This window comes from Bombina bombina, chromosome 2 (genome assembly GCF_027579735.1).
Source record: "Bombina bombina isolate aBomBom1 chromosome 2, aBomBom1.pri, whole genome shotgun sequence".
NCBI classification, from domain to species: Eukaryota; Metazoa; Chordata; class Amphibia; order Anura; family Bombinatoridae; genus Bombina; species Bombina bombina.
In genome coordinates, this window is record NC_069500.1 from 364,057,810 (window position 1) to 364,076,495 (window position 18,686).

At 36.5% G+C, this 18,686-nt stretch overlaps 1 protein-coding gene across 11 annotated transcripts in view; it reads right to left on the reverse strand.

The window, feature by feature from the left end:
* The window catches only part of PITPNM2 (phosphatidylinositol transfer protein membrane associated 2), a 545,415-nt gene that overhangs the window by 433,037 nt on the left and 93,692 nt on the right, over window positions 1-18,686 (reverse strand). For 9 of the 11 annotated variants that reach the window (XM_053701795.1, XM_053701793.1, XM_053701790.1 and 6 more), the window contains exon 2: window positions 16,029-16,115. The exons of 1 other annotated variant lie outside the window; for it this stretch is intronic. The gene's annotated coding sequence lies outside the window, so the exon portion shown is untranslated. Of the gene's footprint in view, window positions 1-16,028; window positions 16,116-16,551; window positions 16,586-18,686 lie in introns of those variants that run through there. One more of the 11 variants, XM_053701786.1, reaches the window with a different exon arrangement.

The window sequence follows — 18,686 nt, forward strand, 5'->3', positions numbered from 1 at the left end:
CTGAAACCCCGCCCACTTTGCACCCCATGTTATTAAGTTTTAAAAACAAATATAGCATTTGTTTGTGCTGATTTGTGCTGCAAAAACAATTGTTTGTGATTTGTAATGAGGCTGAGTAGGCATGTGCCTACAGGCGCCCTCCATAGAGGGAAGCCGTGCCTGTGCCTTATTGCTGGTGTTCTGTCAACTAATTCGACAGAACACCGGCAACAACAAGGAGGGTGTGCTCTATATAGAACACTATTCAGAGCGCACCTCCTCCTTTTCCCTGACTGGCGGCTTCCGTGGGGGCAGAGGGGGACCTCGGTGTAGGCTGTCCATTGAAATGCCTGTCTAGCACAGGCAGGCATTTCATAGGGCAGCCTACAACGGGGTCCTTCCCTGCCCCTACGGAAGCTGCCCGTAATAGAAAACAAGGGGGATGCGCTCTGTATAGTGCGCTCTGTGCCTACGGGCGACGAAATGTAAATCTGGCCCTGGGAATTAAGGGATTAACATGGTAACATACCTGTTTATACGGCATACATGGGGTTATTGAAGCGTAATGGAAGAAATTTAACTGCAGAAGTTCATAACCTCTGGTATTTGGAGTATTTTCTACGCGTTTCACCCTCAATGGGCTTGTTAGCTTCTGAACAATTGCACCTATTTGCTAACTTTGCACTTCGCTCATACGCAAAAATTCTGGATCACTTAAACACGAGTGAAAAGGAGGACTATTTGCAATCTTTGCACAACTCCACAGGCACGGTGGAGACAGGTTGTTCTAGAAAGAGGTTAAGAAAAACTACACTCTCTGCATATTTTGCACACATCGTGCACTTTGCACAGATGCACTAATTCTGATCACCTAAAGAAAAGTGGAGTGGAGGAAATTCAGAATTCCACACACCTGTGTAACTCTTGGGAGTGCGGACACGGTTTTTAAAGAAGATTTTATTTGTGTGTTTAACCCAAGGATTGGGATTTATAATTAAATTTATAGATGTTTTTATAACCTGGATATTTTATTATTTTATATATATTAGACCTATATGCTTATTCTTTTTGCCTACATATATAATTAAATAGTATACACACTCACGATACCTTATTCCTAATTGGATACTTCACATATTTAGAAGGTATATCCTAAACACTCAATTACCTTAGCTTTTTAGTGCCCATTCACATCTCTTTCTTGCTAAATAAAATTGTATGCAGAAAGAAAAACGTGTGGGTTAAAAAGAATAATCCTATATAGAATAGTAACTATCAGTCTTTTTTTGCTGCATAAAATATTAGACACGTTTCAAAACAGCCCAAGGACTGTACAAATGTCATACAACAAAATAAAATACTGTAAAACACACATCAAATATCTCACAACCTGTTACTAAATACATTTTGAGTTTAAAAGGTGGCAGATATTATTAAAGGGTCAGTAAAGTAAAAATGAATCTCATATCTCAGAGCGTGTGATTTTAAACAACTTTCACATTTACAACCATTATCAAATTTATGTTCTCTAGGTATACTTAGCTGAAGAGCAAAGTTAGGTAGGCTGATAGGAACTTAGGAGTGTGCACATATCTTCAGCTTTCATGGCATCAGTGTTTGTATCAATGTAGAACATTGCTATAAACATTGTTGCAAACACTGTTGCCAGATGGCTACAGACATGTGCACACTCCTGAGCGCACCTAAGATTACCCTTTAACAAAGAATACCAAGAGAACAAGAAAAAAGCAAAATGATAGAAGAAAATTATAAAGATGTTTAAAAGAACATGCTCTATCAAACCCATGTTGGGTTAAAGGAACACTAAATACAGTAAAATTGCATAATTAACAAATGCTTAAAGGGACAGTCAACACCAAAATCGTTATTGTTTAAAAGGATAGATAACGCCTTTACTACCGATTCCCTAGCTTTGCACAATCAACATTGTTAGATTAATATACTTTATAACATTTAAACCTCTAAATTTCTGCCTGTTTCTAAACCACTACAGACAGCCTCTTATCACATGCTGTTTTATTAGCTTTTCACAACAAGAGACTCCTAATCCATGTGGGCCATATAGATAACATTGTGCTCACTCCCGTGGAGTTGTAGCCGACACAGCACTAAATGGCTAAAAGCAAGTCAATAGATAATAAATAAATAGCCATGTGATCAGGGGGCCGTCAGAAGAGGCTTAGATACAAGGTAATCACAGAGTTTAAAAGTATATTAATATAACCATGTTGGATGTGCCAAACTGTGGAATGGGTAAGGGATTATCTATCTTTTTAAACAACCATTTTGGAGTTGGCTGTCCCTTTAATAAAAGGACAATGCAATAACACTTTTTTTCTGGCAAATTTTTTTTGTCTCCCATTTTGCCAGCACCCTGTATCATGTGATAGACATCAGCCAATCACAGACTAGTACACGTATACCCTGTGAGCTTATGCATATGCTCAGTAGGAGCAAATTGGAAAAATTCTAAAAAGTTGTGTGCTCTATCTGAATCATGAAAGTTTAATCTTAACTTGAGTGTCCCTTTAACTTTGGCTTTACTGTCCCTTTAAAATGTTAGAGAATCTGTGCAATCAAAAAGGAGGGAAGAAAAATCAGTAATGCAATGTATGCATGCACAAGTACTACTATTCTGCTCTGTAAAGCAGATGGTACCTTTTTGTTTCCTATTAAATATGCCTTGAAATCCCAAACTTACATCCATTTACACAAAAGTCTTAATGAATAATTTAATGGTATTTTGTGTAGAAGAGCTGAACAGTTGACTACATTTATAAAAGTAATAGGACAGGCATACTGATCTCCTATATCATCTTCCTTTCCTAAGCTCAGTAACCACAGGATGATACTTTTCACTGAAAGTATTAGCCTCACCAGCATAGCATAGCTTTCCTATCAAGTTTACAATGATAGCATATGGGCCATACACTCAGCCAGTGTTACACCTTGAATTTCAAATTACTGTTGATCTTTTATTCACTGTTTCTCTCATCAAAACTACTTTTGTGTTAGAGTAAACAAAACAAAATCCCCTTATTAATAAAGTGATATTAAAAACTGTGATAACATAAAATTTAATTATGTGTTAGAAAAAAAATGTGCAGTATATTTTCATTATTTTATTCTCCCCTTTCTTGTAAATTTAATTAAAAGAAAAATATGGGTTTTCCAATTGTTGTATCAGAGGTTTCCTTCCTCTAATCTTTTCTACAGCAACCAATCGAGGACAGCTGTAAATGAGTCACAAGAACGTGTTGACTGTGTGGAATATAGCAAAGTTAAAGGGACATTAAAATCAAAATTAAGCTTTCATGGTTCACATAGAACATGCAATTTTAAGAGCTAGCTCCCAGTACTGCATTGCTGCTCCTGCATACATGGGTATGCTTTTCTACAAAAGATACCAAGAGCACAAAGTTCATTTTACTTCGGTTATCAAATTTAAAGTCTCCTACAGAACTGGACAAATCCAGGAGCCAGAGAACCACTGGTTCCTAAAATTTTACCCCTGCCTCCTAACTTTTTGGGTTATTTTTCATATATCTATATACAAATACCACTGTCTGGCTCCTACAAATTCTTACTGACTTACTGCTCCTACAATTGCATGTTCTATCTAAAAGGGACACTAAACACAATTTTTTTCTTTCATGATTCAGATAGAGCATGCAATTTTAAGCAACTTTCCAATTTACTCCTATTATCAAATTTTCTTCGTTCTCTTGCTATCTTTATTTGAAAAGCAGGAATGGAAAGCTTAGGAGCCGGCCCATTTTATGTTCAGCACCCTGGATAGCGCTTGCTTATTGGTGTCTACATTTAGTCACTAATCAGTATGCACTAACCAGGTGCTGAACCAAAAATGGGCCGGCTCCTATGCTGTACATTCCTACCTTTCAAATAAAGATAGCAAGAGAACAAATAAAATTTGATAGTATGAGTAAATTAGAAAGTTGCTTAAAATTACATGTTCTATCTGAATCATTAAAAAAAATTGATTTTCGTATCGCTACGATAACATTTTAAATTAACCTTCATGTCCCTTTAAGGACTCACTGCAGAACTCTCTTTTTATTGGTGGGCATTTAAATGCTTCATAGGAATAACAAAACCAGATTATTTTTTTTCCTCCGGAAATAAACATCTGTTTTACAAGATTTGTTAGTTGCAGCAAATACATTTTTTTTTTAAATGTCCCTTTAAATAAGGGGAAAAACTCAGATTTCATATTTCTGTGTCTTCTCTTTGGCATCTAAACTCTAAATGTCAGGTCTGTGATGAGAGACCGAGTCAGACTAGTTCTTGAATAAGTGAAACGTTCATTTCACTGACACATGAATAAGAAATGAGAATGGACAAGAAGGATGTTGATGTTGTTTGTTTGTTCTAATAGGTTCCTGAATTATTTACACATTAATTATCTATGCTGGGCAACGCACAGAACATGTCATCGTGCAAACAGGGATAAATGAGGCTTGCGTTACGGATTTTAATGATTATATACACAAGGATTTTAATGAATAGTACACTTATTTATTATAAGTTTATTAAAGGGTCATTATAATGAAAATATGACGCACTAGTTGCATAGTTGGGTCATGTGACAAGCGCTGCTGATCCGATCAGCAGCAGTTTCTGTAAGGAACCTGTTCTGGGGTGAATTTCTATTGATTGTGGTAATGTGACATCATAATCTATTGTTTGGGGTCGATATATAAAAGGCTTCGCACCCCCATACGCCTGCAGTTTCTCACAAGAGAACCTGCAGACTGTATTTATGAAGCAGCCGTCATCAGACCGTTGCTTTCCCAACCTCTTCGCCATCTCTTAGGTGGCGAATTTCAATCTACCAGTCTCGTGCGACCCGGGAGATTGACAGTTCCTGTTTGCGCCCGATTGGCTGTGCGCGGGCAGGGGGCGCCGTTGCACATGAGCGCAAAATTGCGTTCTTGTACAATGCTGAATTCTGGTATGTATGTCCCTGTCCTCTGTATCGTGATAAATCGACCCCTTTATGTATGAGACTACAGTAGTAACAGTGTTTGGCTTGTAGAGTTTACCCCAGTAATAATTATGTGATAATTATGTTCTTAACACAAAATAAAACATAACATGGGAAATGTTTGCCAGGCAGATGGTCTAATAAAATAACTGGGTGGGGTCAGGGAATTACTTAGCAATATTATAGCATTTTACTAATAATTATAAATGTTACTTTAAAAAGGGACATTGCACACTAAATTTATCTTTTCATAAATGTTTTGTAAAGGATCCATTTATTTAGCCCATCTGGGGGTGTATTTGTAAAAATGTAATGTTTTGCTTATTTTTTAATAACATTTTGATGATTTTTAGACTCCTAACCAAGCCTCACAGTGTCGGATGTATACATGTGTTTACAGACTCCTGCTGCCTCCTGTTTATATTATCTGTCTTTTCATATGCAGGGGAGGGGCTATTCTTGTTTTTCCCACCATTTCAGTGGGTGTCCCCAGCCTAACCTCATCAACAGTGCTAAACTGGGAGCTTCTAAGTTTTTAAAAGGTTTTATACTGGATTTTTATGTCAGCATCTGGGCATATACTTCTTTATAGTAGTGCATACTATACATGCAGTTATATGAAAATAGGTGTATTCCAAATACTTATATTCCAAATACTTATATTTTATTACTTATTGTTACATACCAGACAAGCATCTTGCAACATGTTCCAAATATATAAGCTTGTATGAAGTACATAAAACTTTTAAATAATCATCTTTTGTAAGCAGCCAAAAATAGCTGCCAAACTGCGACCACAGCTTTCTTCTTATCCTAGCTGTTTACTTGTATGACAGTTTAACAGTGCCCGTTTAATATTTTTAAGTTAGCCATTTCAAATTGCACATACACAAATCAGCATGTGCGGATAGGAAAACTTATTTAAGATTTGATCATGATTGGAGAAACTTAACATACCAAAATATACATACAATAGGTGGGCGGAGCTTAGCGGCCATATTTAAATGTTTCATGTGCTCCTTACAAGTTAATAGATGTGGGACCAGTTGCAGTATGCTTCTCTGATACGTAACAATAAGTAATCAAAATTATGTATTGGGTCTAGTCTGCCCCTTTAAGCTATCCAAACTTACATTTTTGCAGAGTGGTCAGTCAAATCAGCTGGATGGTGTGCCCATTAAAAAGGAACACATATACATATATATATATATATATATATACACACATATATATATATACATATACATACATATATATATATATATATATATATATATATATATATATATATATATATATATATATATATATATATATATAAACACAGGAATGGACCGCACTCACAGACTGGACTGGGTACACATCCTAAGCCACAGCAAACTCCACAGCCCTGAACACTGACAGACATCTGCAAAGTTCCCAGCAACCCAGGCAGTTAACCCCAGAGCAGCCTGGGTGACAGGCCCGCAGGGAAGCATTGCAAACATTATCAACAAAACACACCGAAAACCTGCCACTACATTTTAAAAGTTTGAATTCTGAGGATTTTTCCAAATGCATTTGTGTAAATATGATATTATACTAGCTATCAATGGCTTGTAATTGAAACAAGCGCTAGTTAATTTATTTAAAAACAATAGGACAGATTCAATGTGTGTTAACATGTGTTTTGTTATTTGAACAGTGAAAGAGTTAAGACAGTAAGCATGTAAGAGATTTCTGTGTGTTTACTGCTCTATAAAGGTTGGAACATTAGTATAATTAAATTGGGTGCATTAATTGATTGAATGACATTTGGGGTGGTTAATTGTTGCCGTCTGAGATGAGGCTCTGATGTAATTATACAAGTAGTCTTTGAAGCAAACTTGCTAGATAGAGAGGATGATTTGGAGGACTTTATCTCCGATCAATAGCCTAATTTACTAGGCTACAATGTGTTCCTAATCAGGTATTGCTCTCAACCAAGCAGTCTCTCCATCAGCCCTTGTCAGCTCATGCAGACTTTGCATGTAATACATATGTTGTTCTCAGACCTGCCTGACATTGCTCGCCATCTGAAATTGATCCATTTTACAAAACTAAAGTATAAAAAATAAATAAATGTCTTATTGATTTGTTCATATAGCCCTACTTCCATATTACAGTGCCCATGGGCTTAATTATTATTTGATTTTGGTTCAGTGTAAACAAATAAAAGAAAAACAAATACATGCAACCGGTTCACCTTTATTATCAACAAACAGCATATCACTATAGCCAAAATTTCAGTAAGGAAAAAATGTTATTAACAATTCAGCAACTTCTTGCTAATTGGACAGTGTATGAATATCTTTTACTTTGGCTCTAAAGACGGTAGTTTCTGATCTAGGGTGAAAAACACAACTGGACATAGCCATCATATATACTATGGTGTTCTCCATAGAAAATGTCAACAGCTGGGTGGTATTATAAAGTAGCCAAACGGGAGCAGTGTAATACTTTGCAATATTATAACAATTTACTGTTATTTACAAATGCTACTTAAGCAATCCAAAGCGCATATTAATTGCATAATTTAATATAGATTGATTTAATGACAATTTGTCCAACAAACAATGATAAAAATAATATTAGCAAATTATGTGATTAGGTCAACAGCTTGTATTTTTTTTTTTATTACGAACTTGTATTCCAACTTAATCAATAATAAAATGTTCACAACACACTAAAGGTTATAATATTTCTCATGTAATGTATGTCTTTTGCCTCCAATTGCAACAAATATTTATTTGATTTTCGTATTTATGCTCCAACTTCTGCAAATCAATTAAATGGTTGAAATTATTGAGAAAAACTCAATCTTTCCATAAAAAAAAAAAAAAGTTACACTGGCTCCAGGAGAAAGAAACCGGAATACTATAGTGCAAGTCAGAATTAGCAGATTGATGTAAAATTATAAAGAAAGAAAAAAAGATTGTGGTACTGGAAAATTAAATTATAACAGCAGCAGGTCAATTTGCCTCATTACACCTGTGTTATGAACTCAAGCCTTATATGACCCTTGACTTATATTTAATTCCAGAACAGCTTTATAGATTCCTTAAAGCTATTTACCATATTCTTGCTGTGCTAATGGAATACAGACACTTCAAAGCACAGATCTATAATCAATAAAAGTAGTTGTTAACGTTCCAACATAGTACGGCGGTACCAGTATATCGAAATATTATTTTAAAATATATAATTTTCATGTAAAAAGCCTATTGTTCTATACAAATTTCAACAACACAAATTAATATATTTTGTAGTTTTAAATGACAATTCCTTAAAAAAGAAAAAGTGCCCCAAATGTGTCTATCATGAATATGAAAGGTATAACAGATAAAAAGGTATTTATTGCTCAGTAGCTGAGCTGACAGAAACAACTGCCACAGTAAAAAAAAAAAGGTAGCTTTATTCAGCAGAGGAACATCAATTTGACATACATTTTTTTCATAAGTACAAAATACATTTTGGGGGAAAATGTCCCTTTAAGCAGGAGAGATATTTTTTTCAATTTACAGTATATCAAAGCCATCTGGCATAGTAAGTGCAGTGCAACCCACGTTATTTCAACTTACTAAAATGTGAATCATCAATGTTTAGAGAAATGGTTGGTGGTGCCTATAAAATTAACCCAGATTTAGAAAACCTAACATTAAAAAGGCAAAAATCTAAACCTACAAAATACAAATCAAACTTATTACCATGGTTGTGCCTCTTTATATTTTACCCCTAAGAAACAATCAAAAGTCCAGCTTGCGGTATCAAATACATAGATAAAAATAGGATGTTCATAAAAAAGGCAGATACTTACAAGCTTGTCACTGCAAGATGTCAAGAACAAAGGAGAAACAACTATCTTATCAGTGATAAAGCTATTCTAATATGTATGGCTATGTCACCAGCAGACTCCGACTCCTACCAGACACTATGATGTGCGGATAGGCCAAAACAAACCCAAAGCTTTATAGACAATTTACAGCAGTACAAAGGTACATGTAAATTATTCAGCAGGCAATTAGAGCAAACACCACATCAACATTACTAGTGAAAAACCCACACACAAAGTACAATTAGCATTTTAGCCTTTTAATGGCTTTTTGCTACTTTAATAGTGTAAATGTAATGTACTTTGTGCCAATCAATATTTACATATAGATAAATAAATGAGAGATTTAAAATAGGATATCCATATTATATATAACCATCATCGTTCGAAATATCCTCATAGCTTTAAAGGGATATTAAACTCAAAATGTAATTTGCATACAAAACTAATTATGTAAATTAAAATTAAAAAAAAAAAAATCTAAAATTTACCATATACTTTTATTTATTCTGCCCACCTGCAATAGACCTCTGAAAATAGTTTTTTCCCTCACAACCCCCAAAGACAGCAACTAAATCCTGCAGACTTATGAACGTGGTCTCAGCAACATTCTAAATTGATTGCTTGGTCAACAAAAAAACATAATTTATGTAAGAACTTACCTGATAAATTCATTTCTTTCATATTAACAAGAGTCCATGAGCTAGTGACGTATGGGATATACATTCCTACCAGGAGGGGCAAAGTTTCCCAAACCTTAAAATGCCTATAAATACACCCCTCACCACACCCACAAATCAGTTTAACGAATAGCCAAGAAGTGGGGTGATAAGAAAAAGTGCGAAGCATATAAAATAAGGAATTGGAATAATTGAGCTTTATACAAAAAAATCATAACCACCACAAAAAAGGGTGGGCCTCATGGACTCTTGTTAATATGAAAGAAATGAATTTATCAGGTAAGTTCTTACATAAATTATGTTTTCTTTCATGTAATTAACAAGAGTCCATGAGCTAGTGACGTATGGGATAATGACTACCCAAGATGTGGATCTTTCCACACAAGAGTCACTAGAGAGGGAGGGATAAAATAAAGACAGCCAATTCCTGCTGAAAATAATCCACACCCAAAATAAAGTTTAACAAAAAACATAAGCAGAAGATTCAAACTGAAACCGCTGCCTGAAGAACTTTTCTACCAAAAACTGCTTCAGAAGAAGAAAATACATCAAAATGGTAGAATTTAGTAAAAGTATGCAAAGAAGACCAAGTTGCTGCTTTGCAGATCTGGTCAACCGAAGCTTCATTCCTAAACGCCCAGGAAGTAGATACTGACCTAGTAGAATGAGCTGTAATTCTTTGAGGCGGAGTTTTACCCGACTCAACATAGGCAAGATGAATTAAAGATTTCAACCAAGATGCCAAAGAAATGGCAGAAGCTTTCTGGCCTTTCCTAGAACCGGAAAAGATAACAAATAGACTAGAAGTCTTACGGAAAGATTTCGTAGCTTCAACATAATATTTCAAAGCTCTAACAACATCCAAAGAATGCAATGATTTCTCCTTAGAATTCTTAGGATTAGGACATAATGAAGGAACCACAATTTCTCTACTAATGTTGTTGGAATTCACAACTTTAGGTAAAAATTCAAAAGAAGTTCGCAACACCGCCTTATCCTGATGAAAAATCAGAAAAGGAGACTCACACGAAAGAGCAGATAATTCAGAAACTCTTCTAGCAGAAGAGATGGCCAAAAGGAACAAAACTTTCCAAGAAAGTAATTTAATGTCCAATGAATGCATAGGTTCAAACGGAGGAGCTTGAAGAGCTCCCAGAACCAAATTCAAACTCCAAGGAGGAGAAATTGACTTAATGACAGGTTTTATACGTACCAAAGCTTGAACAAAACAATGAATATCAGGAAGAATAGCAATCTTTCTGTGAAAAAGAACAGAAAGAGCAGAGATTTGTCCTTTCAAAGAACTTGCGGACAAACCCTTATCCAAACCATCCTGAAGAAATTGTAAAATTCTCGGTATTCTAAAAGAATGCCAAGAAAAATGATGAGAAAGACACCATGAAATATAAGTCTTCCAGACTCTATAATATATCTCTCGAGATACAGATTTACGAGCCTGAGACATAGTATTAATCACGGAGTCAGAGAAACCTCTATGACCAAGAATCAAGCGTTCAATCTCCATACCTTTAAATTTAAGGATTTCAGATCCGGATGGAAAAAAGGACCTTGTGACAGAAGGTCTGGTCTTAACGGAAGAGTCCATGGCTGGCAAGATGCCATCCGGACAAGATCCGCATACCAAAACCTGTGAGGCCATGCCGGAGCTATTAGCAGAACAAACGAGCATTCCCTCAGAATCTTGGAGATTACTCTTGGAAGAAGAACTAGAGGCGGAAAGATATAGGCAGGATGATACTTCCAAGGAAGTGATAATGCATCCACTGCCTCCGCCTGAGGATCCCGGGATCTGGACAGATACCTGGGAAGTTTCTTGTTTAGATGAGAGGCCATCAGATCTATCTCTGGGAGCCCCCACAATTGAACAATCTGAAGAAATACCTCTGGGTGAAGAGACCATTCGCCCGGATGCAACGTTTGGCGACTGAGATAATCCGCTTCCCAATTGTCTACACCTGGGATATGAACCGCAGAGATTAGACAGGAGCTGGATTCCGCCCAAACCAAAATTCGAGATACTTCTTTCATAGCCAGAGGACTGTGAGTCCCTCCTTGATGATTGATGTATGCCACAGTTGTGACATTGTCTGTCTGAAAACAAATGAACGATTCTCTCTTCAGAAGAGGCCAAAACTGAAGAGCTCTGAAAATTGCACGGAGTTCCAAAATATTGATTGGTAATCTCACCTCCTGAGATTCCCAAACTCCTTGTGCCGTCAGAGATCCCCACACAGCTCCCCAACCTGTGAGACTTGCATCTGTTGAAATTACAGTCCAGGTCGGAAGAACAAAAGAAGCCCCCTGAATTAAACGATGGTGATTTGTCCACCACGTTAGAGAGTGTCGAACAATCGGTTTTAAAGATATTAATTGAGATATCTTCGTGTAATCCCTGCACCATTGGTTCAGCATACAGAGCTGAAGAGGTCGCATGTGAAAACGAGCAAAGGGGATCGCGTCCGATGCAGCAGTCATAAGACCTAGAATTTCCATGCATAAGGCTACCGAAGGGAATGATTGTGACTGAAGGTTTCGACAAGCTGTAATCAATTTTAGACGTCTCTTGTCTGTTAAAGACAGAGTCATGGACACTGAATCTATCTGGAAACCCAGAAAGGTTACCCTTGTTTGAGGAATCAAAGAACTTTTTGGTAAATTGATCCTCCAACCATGATCTTGAAGAAACAACACAAGTCGATTCGTATGAGACTCTGCTAAATGTAAAGACGGAGCAAGTACCAAGATATCGTCCAAATAAGGAAATACCACAATACCCTGTTCTCTGATTACAGACAGAAGGGCACCGAGAATCTTTGTGAAAATTCTTGGAGCTGTAGCAAGGCCAAACGGTAGAGCCACAAATTGGTAATGCTTGTCTAGAAAAGAGAATCTCAGGAACTGATAATGATCTGGATGAATCGGAATATGCAGATATGCATCCTGTAAATCTATTGTGGACATATAATTCCCTTGCTGAACAAAAGGCAATATAGTCCTTACAGTTACCATCTTGAACGTTGGTATCCTTACATAACGATTCAATAATTTTAGATCCAGAACTGGTCTGAAGGAATTCTCCTTCTTTGGTACAATGAAGAGATTTGAATAAAACCCCATCCCCTGTTCCGGAACTGGAACTGGCATAATTACTCCAGCCAACTCTAGATCTGAAACACAATTCAGAAATGCTTGAGCTTTCACTGGATTTACTGGGACATGGGAAAGAAAAAATCTCTTTGCAGGAGGTCTCATCTTGAAACCAATTCTGTACCCTTCTGAAACAATGTTCTGAATCCAAAGATTGTGAACAGATTTGATCCAAATTTCTTTGAAAAAACGTAACCTGCCCCCTACCAGCTGAACTGGAATGAGGGCCGTACCTTCATGTGAACTTAGAAGCAGGCTTTGCCTTTCTAGCAGGCTTGGATTTATTCCAGACTGGAGATGGTTTCCAAACTGAAACTGCTCCTGAGGACGAAGGATCAGGCTTTTGTTCTTTGTTGAAACGAAAGGAACGAAAACGATTGTTAGCCCTGTTTTTACCTTTAGATTTTTTATCCTGTGGTAAAAAAGTTCCTTTCCCACCAGTAACAGTTGAAATAATAGAATCCAACTGAGAACCAAATAATTTGTTTCCCTGGAAAGAAATGGAAAGTAGAGTTGATTTAGAAGCCATATCAGCATTCCAAGTCTTAAGCCATAAAGCTCTTCTGGCTAAGATAGCCAGAGACATAAATCTAACATCAACTCTAATAATATCAAAAATGGCATCACAGATGAAATTATTAGCATGCTGGAGAAGAATAATAATATCATGAGAATCACGATTTGTTACTTGTTGCGCTAGAGTTTCCAACCAAAAAGTTGAAGCTGCAGCAACATCAGCCAATGATATAGCAGGTCTAAGAAGATTACCTGAACATAGATAAGCTTTTCTTAGAAAAGATTCAATTTTTCTATCTAAAGGATCCTTAAACGAGGTACCATCTGACGTAGGAATGGTAGTACGTTTAGCAAGGGTAGAAATAGCCCCATCAACTTTAGGGATTTTGTCCCAAAATTCTAACCTGTCAGGCGGAACAGGATATAATTGCTTAAAACGTTTAGAAGGAGTAAATGAATTACCCAATTTATCCCATTCCTTAGCAATTACTGCAGAAATAGCATTAGGAACAGGAAAGACTTCTGGAATAACCGCAGGAGCTTTAAAAACCTTATCCAAACGTATAGAATTAGTATCAAGAGGACTAGAATCCTCTATTTCTAAAGCAATTAGTACTTCTTTAAGTAAAGAGCGAATAAATTCCATCTTAAATAAATATGAAGATTTATCAGCATCAATCTCTGAGACAGAATCCTCTGAACTAGAAGAGTCCAAAGAATCAGAATGATGGTGTTCATTTAAAAATTCATCTGTAGAGAGAGAAGATTTAAAAGACTTTTTACGTTTACTAGAAGGAGAAATAACAGACAAAGCCTTCTTTATGGATTCAGAAACAAAATCTCTTATGTTATCAGGAACATTCTGCACCTTAGATGTTGAGGGAACTGCAACAGGCAATGGTACATCACTAAAGGAAATATTATCTGCTTTAACAAGTTTGTCATGACAATTAATACAAACAACAGCTGGAGAAATAGCTACCAAAAGTTTACAGCAGATACACTTAGCTTTGGTAGATCCAGCAGGCAGTGGTTTTCCTGTAGTATCTTCTGGCTCAGATGCAACGTGAGACATCTTGCAATATGTAAGAGAAAAAACAACATATAAAGCAAAATAAATCAAATTCCTTATAAGACAGTTTCAGGAATGGGAAAAAAATGCCAAACATCAAGCTTCTAGCAACCAGAAGCAAATAAAAATGAGACTGAAATAATGTGGAGACAAAAGCGACGCCCATATTTTTTGGCGCCAAATAAGACGCCCACATTATTTGGCGCCTAAATGCTTTTGGCGCCAAAAATGACGCCACATCCGGAACGCCGACATTTTTGGCGCAAAATAACGTCAAAAAAATGACGCAACTTCCGGCGACACGTATGACGCCGGAAACGGAAATGAATTTTTGCGCCAAAAAAATCCGCGCCAAAAATGACGCAATAAAATGAAGCATTTTCAGCCCCCGCGAGCCTAACAGCCCACAGGGAAAAAAGTCAAATTTTTGAGGTAAGACAAAATATGATAATTTAAAGCATAATCCCAAATATGAAACTGACTGTCTGGAAATAAGGAAAGTTGAACATTCTGAGTCAAGGCAAATAAATGTTTGAATACATATATTTAGAACTTTATAAATAAAGTGCCCAACCATAGCTTAGAGTGTCACAGAAAATAAGACTTACTTACCCCAGGACACTCATCTACATGTTTGTAGAAAGCCAAACCAGTACTGAAACGAGAATCAGTAGAGGAAATGGTAAATATAAGAGTATATCGTCGATCTGAAAAGGGAGGTAAGAGATGAATCTCTACGACCGATAACAGAGAACCTTATGAAATAGACCCCGTAGAAGGAGATCACTGCATTCAATAGGCAATACTCTCCTCACATCCCTCTGACATTCACTGCACGCTGAGAGGAAAACCGGGCTCCAACTTGCTGCGGAGCGCATATCAACGTAGAATCTAGCACAAACTTACTTCACCACCTCCCTTGGAGGCAAAGTTTGTAAAACTGATTTGTGGGTGTGGTGAGGGGTGTATTTATAGGCATTTTAAGGTTTGGGAAACTTTGCCCCTCCTGGTAGGAATGTATATCCCATACGTCACTAGCTCATGGACTCTTGTTAATTACATGAAAGAAAGCTAATTTATTTATGTCCTTAATGTTCCACAGCAAAATAGATATTTAAGAAATATTTCAAGGGGTTTCCCACTAGAATGCAAAATAATGCAACATTTGCCAATAAATTAACAGTTTTAAATGTGTGATTTTGTATGCAAATCTTTTTGCAACAAATGATTAACTTCTGAGGGAAATCTAAAGAAATGTCTCCTTAAGACATCTATTGGTGATTAAATGATAATTGCTATAAAATGTTAGCGGTGATGCTCTCTCACCAGCAGATAAAGTGCAAATAAATCTTATCAAAGACCAACCGACTATGCCCTTACCAACATTCTAAAATGATCACACAATAGAATAAAATTACCGTACAGCCAAAGAGCATCATTCTTAAGGCTGACCTTACAGACCAAAATAGATTTCAACACAAGAGAAATTGGATTAAATATAAATTATTGTGAAATTTTCCAAAAATAAATGGAGCGTGAATGACAAATAACAGACTCTGCAAGAAGTTGCAGCAGAAGTCTATCTGGAAATAGAATATGAAATACATATAATCTGGTTAAAGTATAAGCCCAGCTGAAAGGAGAAGATAGTGTATAGGATACGAAGGGAACAGGAAGCCATCATGCTGATCACTTCCACTACCCAGAATAGAATGCTAACTGCTTTACACCATTTACCTGATGGATTCCTGCTCTTTTGACGCTGGGGATAGCGAAAGGAATCACTCACACAAGAATTTCTTCAGTTTTAGATCATACGTCATCCTGTTAGAAAAGAAAAGGGGGGGGGGGAATAATTAAATCTACTATTTAGCAAAATAATAAATACAGGTTAGATTAGAAAGCTGGAAACAGGCAAGAATAGACATTTATTGGGTCTATGTTTAAGGGTATTGGAGCATAAAGTTATATGCTGCAAGTACTAATTAGCATGACATTAACCAGAACCAGAAATGACAGTGATAACGCTGTAGGTTCTGTATTAAAGGAGGTTCAAGCATTTATTTTCATTTCATTGCCTCTAAACAAAATGTAACACATTAATCCTAAATAACCTCATCTCCCCCCCCCCCCTATAATTCTGTAATAATTTATTAACTGCATGCAACAGGAACTCTATCATATCTGCAAATGCCTCACAGACTATGCTTGTTATTATTTGTTCTGTGCAAAAAAAGCTCTCTAATCGCAAACAGCTCACCAGTTTAAACCCGAGGGATGTACTGAAGAAGAGGTGTAAGAGTAAAAAGCTATAAGGCTTGTGACGCTTTTAGGAAAAGGAAAGTGTCTTTGAGTCACACCTCCTTCATCCTGACAGTGTGCACTTAGCAGTTTTATGAGCTTTTCTAGAGCAGAGAGCGCAGGGTAAATAAAATGCTGGATATTATTACACAAGAGCCATAAATATGTCAACAACCTGAATACCATTCATTATGTACATGTATTTTTCTCCCCTCAAATTTAAAAAAATAAAAAGTAGCATCATTTCATAAAACATTCCAACAAACTGGTTCGATTTTTGTGTTGCAAGATTTTTGTCATATTTGTTAGAACAAAATGAATTGTCAGAAACAGAATTTAAAGGAACATAAAAAGGTACAATAATAGGGATTAAACAAGATATTGTTAACTCTAGAACAGCAACTTACTACTGATCCTGAGCTAAACACAGCCAACAATTGGCAGCTATGTAAATATCCAGCCAGTGATTGGCTCAGATTAAATAGTGCACTGCAGGTGCGGAGTCTTTAACTTTGTATTTAACCAAGTGGTGTATTTCGTTTTTGTGCTGCTCTATGCACTGGGAAATGTGATGCCCCTTGAATCTGCTCCCCCCTGCAATTGTATCACATGCTTATACATTGGTATTCATACATTTTTCACAACACGAGGACAGGGACACATGACTCATACACTCCCACTACACAACTGAGATAATTGATCTGTAATAAAATTATTAAACAGTTGTAGAGTTTGGAAGCAAAAAGGCATAATGCCAAGGAACTACCCACCAAAATGCCATGTTCCTCTAAATCCTGCTGCCCTATACACAGGCCTAGTTTGTCTAGGCTAAAATACAACCCTTGTTTCACCTAGATATGTAGGGGTTAAAGGACCACTGAACACAGTAGAATAGCACAATAAGTAAATGCATAATAAAAAGACAATGTAAAAGCACTTAGTTTGAATTTCAAATGAGTAGTATATTTTTTGCTGACTAATTTTAAAGTTAGTTCAATTTTCCCTTCAACTGCATCATATGACAGCCATCAGCCAATCACAAAATGCTTATATGTATATCCTGTGAATCTTGCACATGCTCAGTAGGAACTGTTGCCCAGAAAGTGTGCATATAAAAAGACTGGGCACATTAGATAATGGAAGTGATTTAGAAAGAAGTTTACAATTGTGTGCTCTTTCTGAATAATAAAGTTTTATTTTGACTTGAGTGCCCCTTTAAGCAGTAGTGCAATTATAAAATACTCTAGGTTCTCAATCGGTCTGTCAAAATATAGCAATGATGAAGTATATGGCCAAAATGGGAACGTTTTTTTTTACCAGGCACAGAATAGGGTTGAAGCCTATTATTGAGACATGACTGGAAGATGTTGAGATGATTTGGAGGTTAATACTCTTACTTAGTACCCTATGGAATATTTATTTTTTTACTAATAAGTGACGTACTTTCCCTCACATGCTCTCATTACTAGTGGAACACTATAAAAAGGGATATAAAACAGTCTGTTTCATTGTTGTTATAAAAAACACAAAGCAGTTATTTTATTTAATAGAAATAATTGCAATATGCATTATTCATCATTTTTTAAAGGATTTTACATGTTATATTTTTTAAACTTAATTTGTGCAGGGTCCATTATTTCCTCTCACAGACCCACAAGGGGGAGTGACAGTTCTATGGGGGTGCTATGCACCCCCAAATGTACATGTAGCACCCTTGTTGAGCTGCAAAGGGCTCCATGTATTATTTGTTCTGTGTCTTTCAATTGCTTCACTACTTTGTTAGCCCCCCCAAATATTAAGTTCTAGAACCGCCACTAACTGGCTGAGCTGGGGTCTCTACAGGAAAGCATATCTAGCTTGATGTCATGAATCTTCTAGAGTAACATGAGGTGGTTTACTATTCAGAGAAATTGAGCATTGTCAAAACTGACTTTCTGAGGATAGAATGCGACTTTACATGTCAGCTCTCATTAGGGTTGCCACCACGGCCATGTTTTCCTGGACATTTATGAGTTACACATGCTTTTAGGGTATTCAGAGAAGAACATGAATAGTGCTGTCCAGGGTCACTATTTGTGTGCTGTTTAGGTGCGC